We start from the raw sequence: 22,546 nt of genomic DNA on the forward strand, positions 1-22,546 counted from the left end.
CACAGTTATCACCTTTCCATCAAATTTGGTGTCAATCGTTATAACAGTTCCCTAGAAAAATGCGTGTGACAGACAGACAGACAGTCAAACAGTAAAACGATTTTAATAAGGTTTTGTTTTACACAAGACTTTAAAAATGGAAACGATAGCTAGTTTTTGAGTGAACGGATATCAAAATTTGTGAAAATGTTATCAGTGTCCTCTCTTTGGTTATTGGCTTTAACCAGTTTTCGTAAATAATAGATACAAAGAATAACTTTTCTTAGCATTATGGTCACTTTGATTAGAACTCAAGTTCAACATTTCTAGAATTACCTGTCATCTTTCGAAAATTTAGTTGGTCTTCAGATTGTGTCAGTGACTCGTCATGAAAAAGTGAAGTTGATTTTCATCTATAAAGCAATAGTTTATCATGACTTTGTATGAGTACCATTGATGAATTCGACCAATAAACAAAAGATGAAAATATATTAAAGATAATAATACACGTGTTTTTATGAGCATAATCATTGTTCTGCTATTAACCTAATAACACTATTACTATTTTTCTGGATTTTAATTTTAGGAATTCACTTTTTTTATCGGCATAAACTCTAATAATAAATTCGTTAAAAAGTGGATGACTTTTGTGAAAATTATAGCATTACGAATTTTGAGGTAGGTAAACAGTCCTTCAATGTTAAACTTACTTTCATTTTCATCAATCTTTACCTGATTCATTTATGATTTTGCACTTGAGTTACGAACATAGATACGTCCATGATTTTCTGACATTTACGTGTTTCTTCTGAGGAACCTCTTACTATTGCTATTGCTAACCTAATCGAGCAGGTTGGAGTCCATATCAGAAAGTGGGTTTTATCTTTTGAACGCTATATATTTACTAAATTTTAGTCTTTGAAACAATAAGCATATTGTGACGTTCACATTGCGAAAAGATATGCACTTTTTACTAGTAGAAGTTTGGGTGATAGAGTCGAGAATTATGTTTATATGATCTAATTCTCAGGAGCACTGAACTAAAATATTGATTTTGATGGCATATATCCCTTAACACAGGATAATCTTGAATTTCTCGATGGAGAAGTTTACGAGTATATTAATCTATAGAATAAAAATCTTGAGCATATCTCAGATGCGGTGTTAATATTATATAAATGTCGGAGTTCATACAAAGCAGATTGATAACTATTGGATTCGTTTCCTGTAAGAAAATGATCATAATGGCCGGACAACGTCCACTTCCAGTAATAAACTGATGGTATGAATAGTTCAAAGCCGTAGGGGCCAAATGAAATAAAATTAAATTATGGAAAATTCCCATCCTAAAGATAATTTTAGTGCGGTCATTCTATCCACGATATCAAAAACCTTTGAGTATATTTGCTCACAATACCACATACCACTCCGTTGATCATTGTATTCTGGGTTTATATCGTCGTTTCTAACAGCAATTCCCTATCTATTGCTTTACACTGTAGTAGGCTAGAAGAATGATTTTGAATTTCAATTCAAAACCAATCAATTCGAAAAAAAAGTGGAGATACATACACTACTCTTCCACTCATATCGACTCTAATGAACTTGCAAATTCCATGACGCTCGTTCACATTGTGTAACTTTGAACCCAGAATAACTAGTCTCCAATAAACAGATTCACACATGGCTGCCGAATTAATCCCTTCGCTTGCGATCTCGCACTGTAGAATTGCGAGTTGAAAACGATTCTAGATTTTCCTGCCTATCGATTTCTTTGCCTGGATGGCGTTATTCATTTGCAGGCAATGTAGAAAAGGTTAATATGCTCAAATCACAGTATTAAATTTTCGAAGTGCATTCAGGCAAAATTTCCTATTATTTACAGGAGAATATTTGAAAAACCAATTTGAGAGCTTTTGGATACATTTTATCTGGAGGCGACATAATGCAATTTCATTATAGAGACCCCACGTAACATGTGTACATGCATATATACGTAGCATCAAATATGGTAAACCGACTGATGGCTGGTGGTTAATGGTTGCAAGCATGAAACTCAACCAGGTGGGAAAGTGCATGGTTCGATGATCACGGTCTATTGCTGGGAGCAGTTTTCTGTATTCAATTTGCACATGATAAGTGTTTTGAAGTGTGGATATATGGCCTGATAAGGGGTGCTATATGAAATTCGCAGAATAGAACATTTAGAGTTGCCGGTTTCACCATAAACTGTCGGAACTTTCGTTTAGTAGCTTCTTTTACTATGTTGATAACGATTTGAGAATCAGTGTACAATGTCGGCTTTTTAATTAAGAGAACCAAGAAGTCATCAGGTAACTTGCTTTCAACGAGCAATCGAATCTGCATGCAAAGTCAGCATTATGCCGTCCATATCAGTTAAAGTTAGCAGGTTAATAGCATTAATAGATCGATGCTTGCTTACGGTTTCCGACTAGATTTCTTGATCGCTTGTTTGTGCTGTTGGCATAAATGTAGAGGGCATATCGAATGCGCCCGTCCGCCAGAGGGCATCTGCTACCACTTTGTCCTTTCCCTTCACTTGAAGGCTACCTGGTGTTGTAGGATATAATCCAATTGACGCGCTTATTTGGGTGAGGCTTTGTCCGAGCGTTGCTGTGTAGCATAGATCAGTCAATGACCGATGAAAACTGCGAAGACTCCCTTTTCAAAAAGTGTAGAATGTGCTTAATGGCATCAAAAAAAGCGAACAGGTCTCCATCGTAGGCGTTATAACGTTTCTCGGTACTCGACAGTTTCCTAGAAAATCAACCCATATGGCATAAGGTACTAAGGGGGAACTTCTGCTCCAAGGGGGCGCCGATGGCGATGTTCAATGCGTCCGTACTCAGGATAAGAACGAGCTAACCGTCGCGTTGGTGAGTGCTGTTTTGCTGCTCCGACTTTTGCTTTGGGAATCCACGCTTGGCTGGATTTCTTATCCTCGGCCGGAAGTCGTTTAGAAGGCTCGTTCAATGGAGTTAATGTGCCAGCAGCCCTCGGAATGTAGCGACTGTAGATATCAAACGTCCCCGGAAATTGACGGAGTTGGGCGGCTGTTTCTGGCATCGAAAAATCCTCAATTCTGGCTTGAGTAAAGGGGATGTGATGTGACAAGACGTGACGGTGTAATCGAAGTACTCTCCAAGCATAATACTCTAGCGGCCTTTCTAGATATAGAGGCTGCTTTAATAACGTTAGTAACAACGCCATTAAGAAAGCCTTAACCAGTATAGAACTGAAGGGATATCTTACACGTTAGATAATATTTATACTAAGAACTAGGTAACCACTTAGAGATGCAATGAAGTGCATGAAGTGTTAGAGGCTGGTACTGAATGTTTCTCCCGCCTGACGATAGCCTTAGGTAGCAGCGAAATGACAGAATTTGAATCAATCAGGAACTTGAATACATCCAAGCGATTTTCTGCGGAAATAGTTGCGCTAATTCGGAGGTGGTCGGAGGTGGATTTACTAGTGTTCCTAGTTGCTGCTGCGGAAGGGGCAAGGTGTCCTGCATTTCTGCGCCTCTGAGCCAAGCGGTTGGTGATACAAGGCCGATGTGGGTTGGAAGCCAGAGAGCCCTGATTGGTTGCTTCCCCTCGGTCTCGAATGATTTCGTTGCTGCAGCCATGTTTTCGATTAACGTTCTCCTAATTTCGGCCTTGACTTTGTGTGCATGGTTTCGCCACCGTGTTTTGCTCGGAAGCCAAATTATTGATGCGATATTTGCTTTGAATTTCAAATGAGGTTTGGATTTTAAAGTGCTTTAACGGGATCGATAGGAGGTTCATGGGTTGACAAGATGTAACGGGGGATGTGCCATTGACGGATGAAAAAATTAATGAATAATGGTTAAGCGGCTGTTTAGTAGCCACGAGCAATTATACATCGATTTTAACCAGGAGGAAATTGATTGAGATGCACGTCACTTGAAAATGCTCAAATATGAAGTGAAAGGGAGAGAGATCTATCAAATCAAAGTTCAAAAGTAATGTTAATCCCATAGAATGCAAAGTGGCAAACGTAAAACTGATTCTTCTTCTTGAATGACATGGCAGACCTCCAGTTAAATCATCGAATTGAAGTTACTCAAAACGAGTAGCTTTTAAACACCAGTCGTCAGAAATAATAAAAAACTTGTTGTTCCTTTTTCGTTGGTGTGGATATTTATTCTTGCAAATACCGAAATTTCGGAAACCACTTGTTCCCTTCATCAGTGCTAAAAAGTTTCAACTTCTAAGCACTGATGAATGGAACAAGTGGTTCCCGAAATATCGGTATTTGCAAGAATAAATATCTACACCAACGAAAAAGAAACAACAAGTTTCTTATTACTTCAGATAATTAATCGTTGGAAACACCGCATAATTCCACTCAGACCAGTCGTCAGTTATGCAAATGCAATGAGGTCCAGTTCATAACAGTATTGATATGTAGCCAAATGCGAATCGGTTAAAAGTGACGGAACTAAGAAGATATTAGGTTTAGGAAATTCGAGAATCTGAACTTCGTGGAAAAAAATATGACGTTCTGTTGATTCCGTTGGTCTATCAGATTCAAAGAAGATATTTCAATATTCTTGGCAAGGGGCTATAAGGGAATACTGGGAAGATCTAGAATCAAACATTAACACTAAGAGGGGAATTGCATGGTCCATTTTTAGACCGAAACTTCCTCCCCTTTGAGTTAAATCGCGGACAGTTTAGCAGGAAATTTTTTTCCCCCATTTTTTGTTGTTCTGTACCTCTTTTGGGTGAATTCGTGCTCGCTTCGTTACGAAGAACCTTTGTCCCGTTCAAAAGCGGGGTCGGCTTGTTATGATCGGTTTCGCCATTTGACTCTATAAAATGCCTAATCTGGATGCACTCGTGAGGTTTTTAAATTCCCATCCAGCGTATCAAGCCACTGTTGTTTCGGCCGGCCTTTTGGCCGCTTACCATCGACATGCAGTAACACAGACTGCTTCGTGTGATCTTGCCAGAAAAGAGCTGCTGGAGGATTTTCGAAAAATTCCGGTTTAATTTCGTCGTCGAGCGTACTGCGCTGACTTTGTTCATTATCAATAGCCTCATCATCATTTCGAAAATGTCAAAAACAAAACTCCGACTTAATCGGTGTCAGCATCCTCCCTGGTCCCGCTGCAGATACGACATGCTCCCTTTGCCACTTTAAGCTGACTTTTGTAACCGTAAAGTAAATTCGCAAGAATTACAGAGTTGCTCTCAATAAAAAGAAAGGATTAAAATAAAAGTCTAATATATTAATTGAACCAGCAGAAAATAAGCTCTTTGATGATATATATATTGTTATTTAAAAAGGCACCAGATTACAATCAAAATGTTCGTTTAAGGCTGTCATAATCAACTTGCTCCGATGACGCGGAAAAATTATTTTTTGATTAAGGACAACCCTATTATGCTTATATATTGTAAGCACTGAGGAAGGGAGCAACTGGGTCCCGAAATATCGGTTAATTTGAATCATCTTTAGATTCGAGACGTTGCTTTCGTTATGGCGATAGACGATATGCTTTTTTTCCCCTGCAAAGCGTACATTTAGGGGTGGCTTAACATTCCAAAACTTTTTGATAACCCTTTGCACATCTCCTGCACCTTTTAGACATATCACTGTCATAAACGACATAGGAGTCGGAAGCGTCCGAGCATATAGAGCTCGTGTGCCTTCACAGGCCTTCTTTAGCTACTTAGTATTTCAGTTTCCTAGATCCTTCTGTATGTCCATTTCTGTTAGGCCTATCAATTTATTTCCATTACATTTTGGCCCTGACTTCATCCGGTTCCTGTACGAATTTCATTTTTTCTAGAGGACGATTTTTACTCTAAAACTAAGAGATGAATCAAATGTATTAACCTTTTGAGAGATTATGTAGGAAAATATGCTAAATTTATAATTTTATTTTTACTTTGGCGTATCAGTTATCATTATTTTGGATCACTCCTAGTATAAATCGAAGACCACATCGTTCGGGGGAGAATGTTTCCATGTTTTTCTGTTGGGGCCATCTTTTTTTCCGCTCTTCCATATTTAGAGATCTTTTGGATGCTGAGTTTAAGGTATGAATTTTGGATTAAAAGGATACGCGCATATTTGCAGATTCATTTTATAGACATATACACTACCGGTCAACTATATGACATCTCGTTCCTGGGTTAAATTGTAAAGGACATTCTGTTCCAGCCAATATGCGTGGTATTTTATTACTTTTTCTGTATTGGTTTTCTACAGTAACCTGCTGTAAACACTTTGGTAGAATTTATCTCATAAATTAAGTTTATACTATATATATTTATCAATATCGATTTTTAAAAAAGTTCTTAAATTCTGAAAAGGTTTTCTCGTGAAATTTCTAGCTCTCCGAAATCATTCTGCACAATGAACTTTAGAGCGACCCACGTGCCAGCTCTCCCGGGAAAGTGTGTTCTTCTGCAAAATATAGCTACCAATTAAAAACTCTTACTTTGAATGACCTACCTGCCCCCACTCCCGCTTATTAATCCTCATAAACTCATAAATCTAAGCCCACTCGACCGGGAAGAAGGAAAACGGGGGCAGAAATGCCATGAGTATCTAAACTAAGTTCCTAACTGTAGCTCCAAGTTTGGTGAACGAATTTCCAACAGATTATATTTTGAATTTCGATAAACGGTAACACCTTTGTCAGTACTATCTGCAGACGGTACATGATTGGAATTGGTTTTTGCCTCCTATGACGTATTTATGAAGGATTCATTTTGAACGTCGTTGAACATTTTACCTCCTGCACGCGCTTTCGTTTCAGATAAAAATGGAACAAGAGCCACCGTTACAACGGGCCGATGGATTTTTGCGAACAATTTCAAACTCATCTGGTATTCATCAAAATGGAATACCTATAGTGATTGATTTGTGTACCCGAAAAGGTTTTTGATGGAATAGTTTTGAAATTGCAATATTGAGATTACCCGTTACCAGCAAATATTTACATAATAAATATTGGGCACACATAAAAAGGAGGAAAATTGAGTTTACATGAATAATTGGTTGTTGGAGGCTGTAGCCTTGTCATTTTGATAAACATTCAAATTGAATAGGGGTTGAAAATGAATGTAAATTAGCTATTCTTGGTGATTTCAAGTGCACTGGATTATGCAGAATAGTTTAGTATGAAATAAAGGACGAAGCTTCTCTTTCTACTGCTTGTTTAATATGGTTGCTGAAATTAGTATTTTATCTCATATTTGGGTAATAAACATATCAGGCTGTTATATGTGGAATATCTGCATTTGTAGGGTATCAATTAATGTCTGCCACTTTTAATTGAAATATGTACATTTATCCTACATAATTAGCGCATTCCAAACATCCTGCTTTTGAAATCTGAAACTACTTTGTAACGCAAGGCATAGTTATATATATATATATACATAAAACGTTCCATTTTGGTTTTGAATTTGGCGTCTACTCGCCGGTCATCTATGAATGAAATGAAAATTTCCTTTATTAGATTCTCGTTACCAGCATCTCATCCTTCCTGTCAACGATGACATGAACAGAAATTTTGAAAATTATAGTTTCAAATATGTTTTTTTAATTTTTAACAATTTAACTGATGGCGACTTCTAAATAGGTAGTTTACTCCCTCTATAGAATGAAAACAAGTCGAGGAAGCGGAAGTTAAAGTTCAGGTATGAAAGATTTTGGGTATTGCTTACGTATGCATATTTGAGTGGTCATTTGTGCTGTTTGTACCTAGCTCTTAATGTTTATGCATTTAATCTGTCAGACCATTCACTTTAGTATGATACTGACATTTAAAGTCTTAGAATACAATAAATTTGCACAAATGTGACAAATCCGACCTATTATAACTCTGCTAGTGATAGTGCGATTTCCACCAAACTTGGTAGTATCGTGTGTTACAGTATAACAACCTTTATTACAGTAAAACACGATCATTCTGGGATACAGTTAAGGAGGATTCCCAGTCAATTTCTAAGAAATATACTTATAATGAATATGGTAATATACCATTACTAACTTTATTTAAACAGACATCGGTATGAAGAGTATGTTGAGGTCTAGATGCCATGTGCATACACCACCATATTTTTTTTCACATATTCGAGTTGGGTAGTTTCTGAACCGGTTGCTGCCCATTTCGGACCCCATACTCTTTCCCTTTTCAAGCAATGTCAAAATTAGCATCGGTTCCGGAAGTACTAATCGAGAGCATTCATTTGATACCCCACACAACTAAACTTGGTAAAAAAAATTTAACACCCCCCTTTGGCATATATTTTTGTTTTTCACAAAATTTTAAAACTGTGGCCTTTTGATCATTATTACTACTAAATGCTTCAATGGAGCAATCCAAAAGTCGGTTTCCCAAGTATATATTTCCGACTTCCGATCCATAACAAGTCGCGGAACCGATGTATCAGAATCTCGTTACACTTTCCTGAGGTTTTCTTGTGTACCATATCGAATTTCAGATGAGTAAAAAGGTAAAGCATGAAATTTGAGCAATCAAACATTTGATTGGGCATTCTTTTGTTTACCCTTTTCTGGCAAACTTTTATAAAATTTTCTGATATATTTTCTCGGAATCAGGCGAGTGCGCCTTCAAATTGTTTGGATATAATGTGAACAATTTGGGCTAGATGATCCCAACAATTTTCGATAATATTTAATTTTGAAGACCTTGCTGGGAAATCGAGAACTTCAATTTGCTTCTGCCGAAAGGATTTGCTGAAAAATGCCCGGCGAATCCGCAATTTCTGTCAAATTATGCTTAAACTCCTCATGGAACAGTTTCACATATCAGGAGCGGTTTATTTTGGAAACCATAGTCGCCATAATTTCTAGGAGCCCGAATAAAGTTATAGTTAGGTTATAAATTATTTAGAAATCGTTTTCAAATATTGAAAAATAAATATGTAAATATTATTCGTTTTTTTTTTACTGGACAAATGTTCATTTTTACTTATCCGAAATTTAATTTGTTCAATTACTCTTAAGCTCCACTAAGAATAATGTAATGTGGTGCAGCTTAGGTACATATACATCTTCTGGAATTCACCGATCGAGAAGGAAGATCCACGACGGATTGCATTCACAATCGTTGCTTCTCCTGCTTCAGATGTATTGTGAGGCGCGGCTTCCGAGGTTCCCGCATTGCCTTGGCATCCTTAATCCATCGTATTGGAGGATAATCCCTGTTTGTTGAATGTTCAGAATCCGGCGCGGACTCATGCATCGGTCAAAAGGACACGTGAGGGATCGAAATGCTCAAAGGCCCTGCTCCCCCTCATATTCGATGGAGCTTCAATATTTGTGGGCGGATATTCACGGTCAATTTTGAAATTATTTTAGGTTTGTGGGGTAGCTCTCCTCTCTTTGTCCATTTCACATTTCACATTTATCATTGTAAAGTTTGCTTATACACCTATACACCTAAATTAAACATCCGAATATTTCCGCTTTACTTCGTAAGCAAAAGCATATAAATTCAATACCGTTACGTCCTGAGAAAATATGTAGATATATGTGAATTTGAATTGAATGTATATATTTGGTGGAAAATTAAAAATAAGATGTTCCGATGCGTTTTTCTATATATATGCACTTTTCGAATCTCACACTATTCACTTTATTATGGTACTTATATATACCAGTGCACTTATAGAATACATTATATGTGTTTTTCAGATTTTTTCGTTGACTTGCTTCCAGAAACGAAACCTTCTTCACTGTACCTCACGTACATCAAATCGTCTTATCCGTTGCATATAAAGGGTTTGATAGACTACATATTTTTACCAAACTTTAGGACAATAGGAGAAAAGCAATCACACATTGAACCAGTTTCATTTATATAGGAGCGCTACATACGACTGTCCTTGGCCTCCGAAGTTTTCGCCTCCACTCTTCTCGGTTGATTGACCGCGTCCTCCAATTTCGGAAACCAAGCAACGTGTAACTTGCGTTGCTCACTAGATGTTCTCATCTGTTTCCAGGCTTTTCAGTTGATCGTTCCCTTCCACTATGCCGTCTACACTGTTGTATTTCATTTGCCATCCGCCGTATTTAGAACTAACATTCTCTTAAGGACTCGATATTCAAAAGCATTGATTGTTTGCTCTTCGACTTGGCTCGTTGTCCACGTCTCGCTGACGTAACAGAGGATACCGGCCAAATCCTTATTCCTGTGCACATTTTCATTTTTAAGGTTTTGTGTGAAACAAAACCTTATTAGAATCGAGACGGTGTCTGTCTGTCCGTCTGTCCGTCTGTCTGTCTGTCTCTCTGTCTGTCTGTCTGTCTGTCACACCCGATTTATTCGGAAACGACTAGACCGATTGTCACGAAAATTGGTGAGAGTATGTAATCTGGTGTTCCTTTTACATGCAGTAAGTGGCGTCATCTTGTGTTAAGTTTAAGGGGGGCTCCCCATACATGTGAATGGAAGGTGCAAATTTTTTTTCACAGAATATAGCCATGTGGGGTATCGCATAAAAGGTCTCAACTAGTACTTTTCGAAATTGGTTCAATATTTGAATTTGGGTGAAACATAGGGGAGTGAGGACTCAAAATATGACCCCCAAAAAGTGTAACAGGTCTCGTTCTCAGAACCTATCCAACCGAAAAATCTGAAAAAATCAGAGTAGTGCATCTGTACAAAATCTAAGCCTCAAAATATATCCGGGTCCGATATCTGCACAAATAAAGTTAATAATAGTATATTTCCACATTTTAGAAATTTATCCGGTACCCCCCTTATGTTCATCCTAGAAGTACAAAATTTGGCATGCGTGTAATGAAGAACATAGTTCACAGTTTGGTCAATTTTGAAAAAAACCAACTATTATTAAGAAAGTTATAGGGGGTGAAACTTTACAATTTGTTGTGAATTTCGTGTGCTTTACAACCTGCATGACGTCATCATCATATATCAATTCGACAATACCACAACGAAATGAGTTCTTATGAATTGGGTCCCAGAGAATTATTTTGTTTTCGTTTTTTAGTTATTTGTCAACCACACATGTGTGTATGTAGGTATATAATATATGCGTGCTAATGAACTTTGCGGGTAGTGCCTAATTCAAATAGATAAAAGAAGTAAATCGGAAATATGGGTACGATCAATATATATACGTGCATATGTGTACAGTACTCGGAAATAGGCAGTTTGTTTGTTTAGGGTGAGCGTAATATCTATGGCTGTAATATGTACGTATGTCTCGTAGTTTGGAAAAATATGAAGGAAGATGTTGGATTTGTAGTTATATACGGATAGAAAAAGTGCGTTGAAATTTCTTACATAAGATGAACACAAAACCTTTATACCCGAAGCGTGAGCTTCCGGTATTCCGACTTGTTAAAAATTGAGAGCGCGCGGTAAAATGTTTCGTTGACAGGCATGCTCTGCTTGTCGATTTCGTTGTTGTTCGTCGTAAGATAACTTCTGCGGAAATGTAATCATTAAGCGCTTCATTTTCTTCTAGTTTATGTCATGACTTTGATCTTCTTCCCCTTTATTTTTAGGTGAACTTCTTTTGCTACTTTGACAAGTTTCACCAGATCTCCTCCGTTTTCTCTCTTGATCATGTCAAGATATTTACATGATCCGCCTAGGCTGGATGATTTGTACAGTAGCACACGATTTAGTTCCACTGACATCTTTTGGATTATACTCACTCGTGGTAAATAATGATCGCCTTGCTTCAGTCTAAGTCTATGCCGAAACACCTTGTTAATATGTTTTGAATTTTGACCGCTAGATTGACTCACTGTCATTTTGATAAGTCTTATCACTTTCACTGGAACTTACAACAAACAACAAATTAAGACAATATTTTTTTCAGTACTGATCTATCTATGTCGTATGCCTGTTTGAAGTGAACAAGTACTTCTTCAGCACCTGCATCATTAAGAATATCTGATCAATCGTTGAATTTCCGTTCAAAATTCTGCCTGGTATTCGATCCTTTTCTTTTACAGCACTACGTAGCAACTACACAACAACGTGATCCCTTTATAATTCTCGCAGTCGCGTCTGTAATTTTTTTTCATAAACAGGACAGATGACACTTTTGCTCATGAACATTGGTCGCCATCGACACATCTAATCTTTGAAAGTTCCGTGGATTTAGCCATCCCATCCTGGCATTTGCTGTTTTTAGTGCATCCATTAGTGCTGGGGCAGGTATACGGTATTGGCTCCTTCGATGTTAGACCTACTCTGTGCTATGGTTGTGACGATGAGTAACTCTTTGAAATGTTCCGTCAATCGATTTGCTATCTGCTCCATGTCTCCAATAAAATTCCCCGTTTCGTCTCTGCAAAATATAGTTCTAGGTTGGAAGCCTGTTGCATAGCGGACCTCCGCATAAATTATATCTTTTAAAATCATCGTGCAATCTGCATGTTTTATTGTTTATATGCTTTTATTTTTTCTTTTTGCAGATTTTGTTAGTGGTTTGTGTTAATTCTCCGTATTTCCCTTCTTTGGAACGCGGCGCGAAAAGAATTAACGGTTTGACCAGTGATTGATAGCTGGAGTTAGCCTGCTACTCCCATTATTTGCTTCCTGGCATCGATATCTTACTATGACGAAATAGTGGTCGGTGTTGCAATTTGTCCCGCCGTATGAGTGTCCGTTAAGGTTGCTAGATGCAGTTTGCTTGTTATTGAACACGTGATCGATTTAGTTGACCGTCGTCTCATTTGGTGAGGTTCATACTCTGGCCGATCTTGCGGTAATGCAAACAAGTCCATGAGATTTCTATGTTTCTATTGCTGTTCTGTATGAGCCTGCCATTCTAGTTGTTGGTATCGTGGGTACTATAGCTACCAGTACTTCCATGGTGGACCAGCTCTTTTTGGATTTTTGTGTTGAAACATCCGAGTACTGCCTTCTCCTTGTTCGTAGGCAATGAATAAAATACTGACTCAAAGCGACTATAGAATTCATATTTTATTGGCTCGTCCTTGTCTTCCTTCAAAACATTTACCTTGATTAGCCAAACCGTAAAAAAATGTAGTTTTCACGCCTAGTACACCAATTTTTTCCATGATTGGTTACAAGTCTGCGATGTTCGATTTTTTTGTGGACCATAAAATCTATGCAGCGTGCCCACCTTCCACTTTTTCTGCTTTTGAAAATCATGTTCAATTAGTAACCCTAAGAGGACCATTTCTGAACAGGAAGCACATGCTCAGGTTCCAAATTCGTAGTTCTTTTTCCATTGTCGTAATCGTAGTTCTATTTATGATCCGATCCGTGTCTTTTCAAGGCAGCAGTCAATTTGTTGCACAGCCCTCAAACTGGATGACCAGTCATCTGCTATGTTGAATTTTTCAGGGGTTACTAACGTGGAGGTGAGAGTAGGAGTTAAAAGAAGGGTTGTATGTGTTAAATCAACGTGCATTACCTAGATTTTGATGGAGGATCGCAGTGCCGAATCAATCGATAGACACATACTGTCCTTCAATCCGTCATCTCTGGGTTTCTTCAGTTTTCGCCACTGATGTAACTTATTCTATTTTAGACATATGCACAGGTTGGCACAGAAATATCATTCATTTTTTAGGGTTTTGTGTGAAACAGAACGAATTATCACGAAATTTCGTGAGAGGATGTGGTCTGCGTGCGACTGGCACCATTTTGTGTTGAATTTCAAGGGGGTTCCCCAAACATGCGAAAATGAGATGTAAATTTTCTTTTCGCCGAATATAGCCATGTGGGATATCAAATGAAAGGGCTCGATTAGTACTTTCGGAAACTGATTTTATTTCTGATGTTGGGTGAAACTTAGGGGAGATAGGGCTCAAAATGTGTGCCTCAAAAAGTGAAACAGGTCTCGCTCTCAGAACCTGCTCGAAAAATCTGAAAAAAACAACAGTGATGCATTGATATAAAATCTAGGCTCTAAAATACATCTTACTAGGATATCTGCTCAAATAAAGTTTATAATAGCATATTAGTATATTTTAGAAATTTACTGGAAAATCCCTCTCAAGTTCATCCCAGAAGTGCAAAATTTGGCATCAGCATAGGCGATAATATAGGACATAACTTTAAAAAGTTTGAAGGTAATCCAATTATAAGTAACAAAGTTATGGAAGGTTAGTTTCGCACTGTAGGTAAATTTATAGAATCCAAAGACGGGTATGACGTCATCATCATATAGTGTGAGTGTATAGTGAACTTATTTGAACGGCGGGGTCCATGGGGACGTTTTAGTTTCTCTTTTTTGGATTTTTTTAGTTATTTGCATATGAGTGTCAATTACTCGCGGTGGACATGGCTATGTATGTGCTAATCAAGCTTTCGGGTAGTAATCACTCTAATAGACATGCCTGTACTTTGTTACCAGCCGTTTTTAATTTACGGATTGTACACTATATTCTCTTGTGCACGAAGTAAAGTTGAAATGCGTGAAGATGCGTGAGATCAATTTAGATGCGCACATATATATATATATATGTATCGCTTTGCTTTAATGAACAATGTTTGCTTATTTAGGATGAAAACAATATGTCGTTGATATATATGTACATATGTGTATCTTGGAGTTTGGTAAAATATGGTGGAGTATTGTGTATTCGCATCGTTCATAGAGAATTTCTCACATAAGATGAACACAAAACTTTTATCCCGAAGCGTCCAGCTTCTGGTATCCCAACTTCTTTCTAGTTTGATCATTCTTCCTTTTCATTGGAACGATTCTTATTTGGTAGCGAGCGGGTCTACTTTTATTGGGTATCCTTGAGGATAACCTGCCACAGAAACCGACCAATTATAGAAATAATTTACTTTAAGGGATCCAATCCATCTTAAGCTCTACGTTGAGGCTTCGCCCTTTTACCATCAAGCATAGTCGGCTAGCAATTAACTCAAATCTCTGACCGGCCACTTTTGCTCTATATAAACTGGATCTAAATTCGCCAGACCACAAATTTTCAGCCGAATTGCGGTTGTCTCTCTTCATCGTCCAGAATCACGGACTAATTAAATCAATGTTTCGTTGTCCATTGTCAGTTTAGTTTTCAGCAACTTTATTATACAAATTAAATATAAGAATAATTTCGGATCCTTCCCACTCTTGCCCGGTGGTAGAGTTGGTTGGGTTTTTCTCATGATCCTCCTTATCTTCAGTTAGATCGTCAACGGAATTTCGATGGTAAAGACTCCGTTCAATACGGTGATAAACCACTTTGTTTACCATTGTATCACCTAGTATGAAAAAAGTAGCGGAAGAGAAATTAAATAAGGATCTTGACAATTTTATCTGGCATCCTCCAACGCCATAATTTCCGAAGGACTGGGAAAACCTCTTTTGTATGTCGTAGGGGAATTCCAATGAGTTAGGGCCAGCAAAGAACGGCCCACATTTACAGGATTACGGTTAACATCCGAAGCTGTTTCTGACTTGTTAAATCCTTCTTTAAATTTAAAATAAAAGATGATTGTAAGATCTCTTATGGCGAGCATTCATGCTCCTACGTTAAAGAGAAACATCCTTTCACTTTGATCCTTGTTTGTGGAATTAATCGAAAACCAGATATTTTATGTGTGAAGAGGTGACATTTTTATTTACAATTTTTTACGCTTGTTTTTTAGACAAAAGTAGAACAAAACGGTCATCCGTCAATTTCTAATTCCAGCTAGATATTTGATATCCGCACCAAATCTTATAATATCTAATTGCTGTGCAAATCTTAAGTAAGTCGCAGCAAGATGAATTTTTCTTGAGAATTTACAAGGCTCCTTACAAGGTTATTCCAAACCACTTCTGAAAATGATTCATTCTGTAACAGCATGGTTGATCAAATTTCATTTCGGGTGGTTGTGTTCAATTTTAATTAATTTTGTATTACTGGTTCAATTTTGCAAACCACATACATAACTTACAAATGCAAATTAAATTTCTTTGAAATTTGAAGTGGTTTCTGGTTCGGAAACAGGTGCATTTGACCTACTTTATCAAATTACAGAATTTGGAAGGTTTCCAAATATGTATTCAAATTACTTTGTGCATAATTGAAGGAGCATGTGGATGATTTGGAATTCTGTTTGATATGGCATCGATTGCACATATTGCAAAATTTGGCTGCTCACAGAAATATGATATATTTGGCTCCATGACCAGCCATCAAGTTCTCAGCTACAAAATATAAACAAGTTGGAAACCGGATGTTTAGCGCTTTATGTATGAAAGGTCTTATTGATCTCTTGTGTAATATTTGGATACATGTTGTTTCCGTTTATATATAACTCGTAGTGTATATACGATAAATATATTCGGTGTAGTACTGACATTTAGTTTCTTACGGGGTTGTAATTTAACAGGAAAGAGGCAGCTTTGGCTTACTATAACTTCATTAATAATAATTGGATTTGCACCAAACTTTCTAGTATGATGCTTCATATTAAAAGTAATATTACTGGAATTTCGCGGGTCTGAGATAAACTTAAGGGGGATCGCAATAATTTGTCAAAATATAATAATATACAATTATTGATTTTATTTGAACAGATATTACAATGGAGAGTATTTCGGAGCCTATATAAGCGCGTGTGTGGACCAGATTTTTCGGTTGGGTGGTTTCTGAGAATGGATCCTTGAAATAACTGACCCCTTTCAAAAACCTTTCTTTGATTTCCCACATGGCTTTATTCGGTGACAAAAATGTTGCACTCCTCTTTTAGATGTATGGGGTCTCTCCTTTTAAGTTTAAAGTTCGGCAGTCTCATTCGGCGCATGCGGGGGGGCGAGGTTTCACAGTTCCAACCTCTTTACTAAATTTCATCGTTCATTAGGAAACTGTGTGTGGCAGAGCCAGAGAGATAGTGAACCGATTTTTTGTTTTCAACAAAATTTAAACAAACTGGCTTTTCAGGTATTAAGGTTTTGTGTTCAGCTTATGTGAGAAACTTTCGACGCATATTTTTTCATTCGTATATGGCTAAAAACCCAAAATATTCCTTCATATCTTTTTCAAACTGCAAGATAGATAGATATTATGCTCACCCTAAACAAACAAATATTGCCTATTGCCAAAATACTATACTTATACATGCACGTATATAAATTGATCGTATTTCCGATTTACTTCGTGCATAATAAAAATATACATATGTACATATAAAGTACGTATATTGAATATCGTTTCAATGTGTAAATATATTTATCTGAATTAGGCACTACCCCAATGGTTCTGTCTAGAATATTGATAGATTGGGTTAGATAGGTTCTGAGAACAAGACCTGTTACACTTTTTGGGGGTAATATTTTGAGCCCTCACTCCCCTATTTTTCACCCGATATCAAATGTGATACCAGTTTGAGCCCTTTCATTTGCTACGCTACATGGCTACATTTTGTGAAAAAAAACATTTTGCACCCTCCATTCACATGTATGGGGTGCTCCCTCAAACTTAACACAAAATAGCGCCACTTGCTGTATGTAAAGGGAACAACAGGCCATACGGTATCACCAATTTTTGTGGCAGTCGGTCTAGCTGTTTCCGAATAAAACGGATGTGACAGACAGACAGACAGACGGATAGACAGACACCGTCTCGATTTTAATAAGGGTTTGTTTCACACAAAACCTTAAATAAATGAGAGTATTTTTCTCGGTAGACACTGAACTAATTTCCATTAATTAAATTAAATTGCTGAGAGGTCCGTCATTACAAATAATGTTGTGGAATTGACCTTTCCAAACATAGCTTTTATACAGTAAACTATTTCATTTATTTTCTGTGAATTTCCTTTCCTAACTTGGGAAAATCCGAGTCGCTACGCTCGTTGAACAAAAAGCGGAAGAGAGGGAATATTTTGCACGCCACAAGTTGCTAAATATCTCCCTCTGCCTTGGGTTAAATGCCTGCACTTAATGCCAAATGCGCGTTAATAGCCTATTCAGGTATAATAAATATCCCTTGAGATGGGAAAACTTATGGTATTTCTTCCTGGAGCTTTAGCGAGGATGTGTTGAACATTAAGGAAATGCTATAAATACTCCAGACCTAACAATTAAAGTTTATTTGTGATGAAATTTACGATGGTAGGAACATAAATATAATGCCTTTCAATTCAATGTGGAAGATAAATTCAATTCGCAATGATAGTTCAATCAAGACTGGTAGATTTATATAGAGGGAATGGACTTTTGTTACATGGAAGCTATGGAGGTTTGAAATGTAGGCGTTAGGTTCAAGATTTCTTGTTAGACGGAAGAACACGGCTTGCGAAGTATGTAGTAACATGGTGTTGTAGAATTGACTTGAGCAAGTACTTTCAACTTATAATATACCAGACACTTAGCATTCAAGTTTCACTCTAACGTTTCTGAGTTTCCGCTTTAGTGTCTCAACTTACAATGCGATTCATTTTGCAAATGTTGCTCGCTCTGTATTCCGTTACTTAGCAACCCTTGAGAACATAATTTCAACAGGCAAAACACTCCTTAAAATAGTAAGTGTAAATGTATGGCAAACGTTACCAACCTGCAACTTGTAAACAAGGCATTTTGATAATGGTTCAGAAAATATGAAACTGTTTGCCAACGTACAAAAAAACAACCTAACTCTCCACCTAGTACATGCATATGCACTGATGAACAGGAAGCAAAACGTAGATTCATAAAGTGTGAAAAACGAATGGTTTCTGATTTTCAAAAGTATATGCCAACTAAGTGCTTTGTAACTAAATGGAAAAACTGCAAAATACGGCCGGTTTCATCCTCTGAAAACCGAGAAATTTATGAAATTTTGCCTGATTCCTTTTTATAAAATGGGAACTCAAAAATACAAAGAAAGAAAGCTGATAATAAAATTAAATTTTTCATTTTATATGTAGTATTTTATAAAATAGCATAAATCGATCCTAGATTGGATTTTTCAGAATCGATTTTTTGATTTGCTATCCCAGAATATCTTGCAAACGCGCAAAATCGAAATTTCTGTTCCTTTATATTTTATGAGCGCGAAACCGAGCGCTGATCAGGTACAAAATCAGGCTCGAGCGCTTTATGTCTTTATGTAACCTTGTAATGCAAGGTAAATAGCGTATTTATAAATACTTGGCGCCAGTCCTTTCTACCAGCGCATTTGGATCATCTTCATATCCTAAGCGTGGCTTTTCAAACCAATTTTTTCAAAACTGTTTTTGTTAAAATTACATTTTCAAATTTTTTTTTAACAGCTGCAGTTGATTTTGATTATTTTCACCCCTCATTTAGGTTGATATTCTTAAAAATTACGTTAATAATGCAAAATTAAAAGATTTTGGTTTGAGATAAAAATTGGAGTCGCTACAAGTCCCGCCTTCATTGGAAAAATTTTTTTTCAAAAATATTCTCAAATGTTTTTCGGAATATTATTTTTTCCTACTTTTAATTGTAATTTTCGAGACCATGGGAGTTTAGTGGAAAAATATAATTACTGTTGAAACCAGTGATTTTTAATCCACCTTTTCAATATTTTATGAGACGGCCATTATTTTTTTATGATCGGTACAACCCTACCAGGTGTCGAATTGACAAAATTCTGCATTAAGTGGTAGCGTAATTTTATTATACCAATAGCAAAAACTTTGTTCAACTCAGCAAGAGTTCGCGTTTCTGGTTCATTTCATGAAGCTTCAAAATATGCCGAAACTTCTCGAGTTGTTATTTACAGACCAATTTAGCGTAGAAATGTCGACTTCTGCTAAGTAATCCTTTACATTTAAAAAACATAACAAATTTTTTTATTATTTTTTGGGTAATCAAAACAATTGACAAAAATTATGAGTTATAAATTAAAAACATTAACCACTTTGGTGTGGTGGCTTGGCCCAGAATAACTCGCATCATCCTGTCGAAAATAGAACCGGCAAATCCTTCCTTGGACTCTCTCTGCTTTCCATCAGAGCTGCTGGTTGCACAATTTTGCGAAAGAGTTGCTGAACTTTTTATTTTATTAAAATTCAAATTTCAAAAAATCCAAGGCACCTAGAAAATCAATTTTGCCAATGTCAATAGTTTTTTTTTAGAGCACTTTAATCAAGAATGGATTTTGATCCAAATCGATGTTCTACCGATCTTGATAACTATGTTAATACGTGTTAGCATATTAAACATAAGAACTTTGATCTTTGGAAGACAACTTTGCCTCAAGCATCCTTGGTTGTCCTTTTCAATTCTTCTATGTGAAGAAGAAGAACATGAAGATCAATCTATATGTACTATATTAGCGCCAAGCCAACCTTTCATGTGTAACTGAACTGTAAATGAAAGGTCTCAACCGAAAAATCTGAAAAGAATTAAGAGGCTGCTACTATACGGTGCCTAGGCTCCGAAATACCTGTTCAAATAAAGTTAATAATAGTATATACTATAATTTTTGGTAATTGACTGCAAAACCCCGCAGTAATATGGGCTGCTACATAATGGTGGAAATCGCACTATTACTAATAAAGTTATAATAGGTCAAAGTTGTCGCTTCTAGGTAAATTCAAGACTTCGAATGCCAGTATCACCTGAAAGTGGATATTCCCACATAATATATATATATATATTAGTGGGTACTAATGGGAAAAATGTCCATTCAAATGTTTTTTTAAAAGAAATACACAAAGCCTTTCATACGTGGAGCGCCTAGCTGTCGGTTTCCCGACTTTTTATTTCTTCGTTTCTGTTATCTTGCGTGTGCTTTTTGTAAAATTTTCGATTTATCAAAGCCAGTTACTTAAGCGCAATGAAACGAATAAAAGTTTTAAGTGCAGTAGATTAGTGTTAAATGTAAACTTCATTGTGTAAGCGGAACTATTATATTTTACAAATATATTATAGAAAACCCATAAGTAACTTTCATTCTTCTTCCATTTCTGGGAAGTAGTCCGGTAGGCATGATTTGCTTCATTCCAAGAGCAATAAGCAGATGCATCCAAGATCAATCTTTCGGATGCATCCGTTTTCTGCTGGGATCCTATGGGGAAACGCGTATTTAAAAAAACAATCTAGGTGACATCGTTACACCAATACAATAACCGCATGCATCACGAGCCAGTTACTTGCCCCGCCTCTACCCGAAAGGAATACAATGACATTCAAGAAATCATTTTTTAAGATTTTGTGTAAACACAAAGGTGGTATTGAGTGAGTATTGTTATAATAAGTCAAAGTTGTCTGCTTCGTTTAACTTGACTGTACCCTAGTCAATTATATGTACATGTAATGTATGCATCACTTTAAAGTTTATTGAATAATCTGATTTCAGGTGGAAATACACGTCATTGATAGGTGTGTCTATTGTAACCCCCAAAAGAACCGTAGGGGTTAGAATGGGCGGTTGTTAAGGTATTTAGGTCCAACCAGGTGAACTCTAAAGTGATACTGGAATGTCGACAATATCAACACTGGATATTCTGAGTTCCAGGCTATCAGGTAGCGGATTAGCTACCCTGGAAAGGAGCAAAAATGCCGATATATGGACCAGAACCGTTTTGTGGAATTTTGAAGGGGGCTCATGGGGATTACGAACCCAAGCGCTCGCACGATTGTTTAAAATTTACCAAGAAAAGCCTTAGGATTATGGTGCACATGCTCACGGGTCAATGCAACTTAAATTACCACCTGGGGAACTCTGTCTATAGGTTCTGAGGGGAGATATATGAAATATTCTGAGACAATGCCCAGCACTTGTATTCTTTTAAGGCGCAAGGTAACTTCCATTATTATTATTACTAAATGTATATACAAGCTTTGTACAGATGGACCATTAGAGCAATCAAATATTCTTACATACAAAATCCACAAAACCTTTCATTCCTGAAGCGCCTAGCTTCTGGATGCCGACCTTTTTTTCGAAAAATGAACTATTGCATCATCCATCATCTTTAACTGTGGCGACTTGTTTGAAAAATCTCTAGCTTTTATCTAAAAAATTCAAATAGTACCCTTCATCAGATTGGATATATATGAATTGCTTCTATATAGACAAAATCCCATTTCATCTTTACTTTGCGTATTTAAAGCATTGTAGGATTTATTGTTTAATGATGGTTTTTGTTTTCTTAACTTTAGGATGCCAGGAGTATCTACTTGTTGTCCGTCACGGGAGTCATCAGACCGAAAACTTTTTCTTTTCCAGCTCACTATCTAAAGTGTTGATTGCATTTTCGTATGATGCACTATTTTGTGCAAACTCCTTTCAGGATAAGCAACCATGAACCATTCTAACTATGTCCCCTGAACCCCGAGATTAGATATTCCTTGCCGAAAATAGTTTTATTGCCATGTTCAGAACGTGTTGAATTAATATTACAGTATGACGTATATTCGTATATAGTATATCCTTTCTTAAATTCTTCACTTCTCACGTTGTATATGTGCAACCAATTTTACATAGGAAACGTTTTGCGGATTTTTCCATTGTATTGATGAAGATCAGACGCCTTGAATACAAATACTTCTCAATTTAAAGCTATATAATAAATCAACATGTGATTTTGTAGGTTTTGCAAGTCAAATTCGGAATTTTTCAATCC

At 36.8% G+C, this 22,546-nt stretch overlaps 1 protein-coding gene across 5 annotated transcripts in view; it reads left to right on the forward strand.

The window, feature by feature from the left end:
- LOC119656742 (protein-tyrosine sulfotransferase) overlaps nucleotides 1–22,546 on the forward strand; it is a 212,541-nt gene that overhangs the window by 81,827 nt on the left and 108,168 nt on the right. The window lies entirely within an intron of this gene.

The sequence above is a fragment of the Hermetia illucens genome, chromosome 5 (genome assembly GCF_905115235.1).
Source record: "Hermetia illucens chromosome 5, iHerIll2.2.curated.20191125, whole genome shotgun sequence".
In the NCBI taxonomy this organism is placed as follows: Eukaryota; Metazoa; Arthropoda; class Insecta; order Diptera; family Stratiomyidae; genus Hermetia; species Hermetia illucens.